This window comes from Loxodonta africana, unplaced genomic scaffold (assembly GCF_030014295.1).
Source record: "Loxodonta africana isolate mLoxAfr1 unplaced genomic scaffold, mLoxAfr1.hap2 scaffold_149, whole genome shotgun sequence".
Lineage (NCBI taxonomy): Eukaryota > Metazoa > Chordata > Mammalia > Proboscidea > Elephantidae > Loxodonta > Loxodonta africana.
The window spans coordinates 301729-304871 of NW_026974901.1; positions in this window are offsets into that span (position 1 = coordinate 301729).

The following is a 3143-nucleotide window of genomic DNA, read 5'->3' on the forward strand; positions in this document are numbered from 1 at the left end:
CTTACATGAATAATTTAAATAGATGATATCAATTCAGTACACTTTATCTGGACTTCTACATGTTCTTGTCAGAAGCTATCAAGTCAGTTCTGACTCACAGTGGCCCTTTGCACCACAGAACAAAACACCACCCGGTCACGTGCAATCCTAATAATCTTTGCTCTATTTGAGCACACTGTTGCAGCCACTGTATCAATCTCATTGAGGGTCTTCCTCTTTTTCACTGGACCTCTGCTTTACCAAGCATGATGTCCTTTTCCAGGGACTGGTCCCTCCCTCTTGATAACATGGCCAAAGCCATCCTTGCTTCTAAGGAATATTCTGGCTTTCTCCCTTTAAGACAGATTTGTTCGTCCATACGTAACACTACTAAAATGGAAACGTTATCATCCATGCTTTTTAAGTCCACTCTTCCTGCGTGTTCTAGCTCTCCTCCCCCTGTTCTTTCCTGCAAGTGAATCCAAGATAATTCAGGTTAACAATGTGGTAAGTAGTCTCTCTTATCCTTGCTTAAACAAGCACACAGACTTATACACACTCATAAACATAAACAGGTATTCAAGCATATTCAAACAATTGATATTGTTTAACCCAGATGTGCTCATTTTATATACACTTCTCTGCACCTAGATTTTTTCAGTAATACTTCAATAATACTTCACAGATATTTTTCCCACTCAACTACTACAACTCATTTATTGATGATGTAGCTTTACCATAAGTTATCTATCATTCAACCATCAATGTACAGTCAACGTTTGGTCAACACTAATAATAACTATCAGTTGTATACTACAGGATCTGTTTCTGTGGAATAGACTCCATAGAGTGAGATTTCCAGCTCAAAGTATGTTTTAAAAGTACAGAGCCATGGCCATGTCTTTCCCCTAGAGGCTGTCCTAAAGCACCTCTCCAGCCATGTCTCAGGGTATCCTTCTCCCCACAGCCCAGCCAGCCATAGATGGTGTTGATTTTTAAATTGTGCCAGTTTCACTGGGACTTTGATATTTTCTTAACTACCAGTGTTTTTGAGCAACTTGGACTATGTTTATTGGGCATGTGGATTTCCTGTGAACGATCTTTTTGAATTCACTGCTCATTTTTCAAGTGCTTAACTTTTATCCTTCTGTGTAAAATGGAAATTTTTATTAAGTCTTGTCATCTCCATTTCACATGATTTTCCAAATCTATCATTTGTGTATCACATTTTTGCAAGCTTTGTCCCCCAGAACGGTCACTTGAGTCAGCACCGTTTATTAAATAAATATAATTTTCTCAAAATACCGCCTTTATATCAATGGTTATTGTGACTTTTTAGCAGATTTTGTTTCATTGGTCGACTTGTCAGTTTCTATGCTATGTAATATGAATTTGTTCTGTTACCTGAAGAGGTAGACACCTGTCAGTATCCTGCTTTTTCATGTTTTTCTTCTCTATACCTTTTAAAGCAGCCGTAGTGTTGCAGTGATTAAGTGCTCATCTGCTAATCCAAAGAAGGTTTGGCAGGTCGAACCCACCACGGGGCACTGAGGGGAAACACCTGTTGTTCTGCTCCCATAATGATCACAGCCTAGAAAACCCTATGGGGCAGTGAAATGGGATCACTATGAGTCAGAAATGGACTCCAAGTCTCCTAACACCAGCAACATCCTCTGCTATCTACTGTACTATTCGTAGCATATGATCACTGTATACAATTCAAAAACAACTATCTTAATATTCCGACTGGAAATACATTCCACTTATATATTAGTTTTAGGGACCTCCATTTGATTGACAAGACTTCTCATTTGAAAATATGGCATATTTTTTGCATACATTCAGGTTTCATTTTATGTATTTTAGTACATTAGTTTTCATCATAGAGGTCCTTTGATGCTCTGGTCAAAACAATGTTTTCCTAAATATTTTACAGTTTTGAACACAGTTTGATCCAGTCAAGCAGTAGGGGAAAGAGAACGGTCTGCCCTTCTCACCCTTGCCAATTTGAGACCCTCATGTCTATACTGGAGACAAACCATTGATTTTGATGTATTCGTCTTTTATTCAGGTATGCAATTATATCATCATTATTTGAAAAATCTCTTATTATACTAGTTATTTAAATTTTCTAGTTTATTCCTTCACCTGAAAACTATGTTGAGTGATGCCAAAATTTTTGTCTAGTTCCAAATTTATCAGAATGAGTTGAATATTAATTTTCCATTTATCTCACACCTGCTAAGTTTGGGGAGAATCTATTATGCCCCAATAGATAACTACTACTCTGACCTGCTGACCATTATTGGAATCACACACAACTTGTTTCTGACAGTTAAGTACTTCCACCTGGCCTCTGTGGAGCTGGGATCCCATGATTTGCATTGCTACTAGGCGGCCCAGCTCCCACTAACAACCTGAGCCTATAGACGATTGTTGCTGTTAGTTGTCATCAAGTCATTTCTGACTCATGACCACCCCATGTGGGCATAGTAGAACTAACTGTTCAATAGTGTTTTTAAGGCTTTCATCCTTTAGTAGTTGATGGCCAGGACTGTCTTCCAAGGACCCTCTGAGTATGTTCAAACTGCCAGACTTTCAGATAATAGTCAAGCACTTAACTGTTTGTGGCGTCCAGGGACTCCCTACAAAGTATACATATTGGTAAGCTCTGTGTTGCTGGTGCTCCCCTCATCTCCGCATTCCTTATTCTTTTGATGAAATGGGTATCCTTCAGGACCTCCAAGAAATGGTCTTATAGAAGACTAACTCAGACATGCCCACATATTGGAGGCTTTTAATCCCTCTTCCAACATCTGACCTAGCAGGTCTGGCATTTCCATTTCAGAGAATGTGGGCCATTGCCTTTTCTAAGCTTCCAAAAGCAATCCCACAGCATATTAAACCCATTTCCAGAACCCTTGCTACGGCAATAAATCCTTGTCAACAAACTATCCTTGACCCAACTTTATATTAAACTCCCCTTGACTCAGCACCTTCAGCACCCACTCCTCAGCACACCCCCGTCCTGCTCACACAAGGCAGCCAGGTCTTGCAGCTCCTTCAGTGTACAGTCCCTCCCCCCTCAACCACAACAGCACTGCCCCCGGTGGCTATGCTGGTATCTGACAACTAAGTATCTGGACAAATGCATGGGACACTAT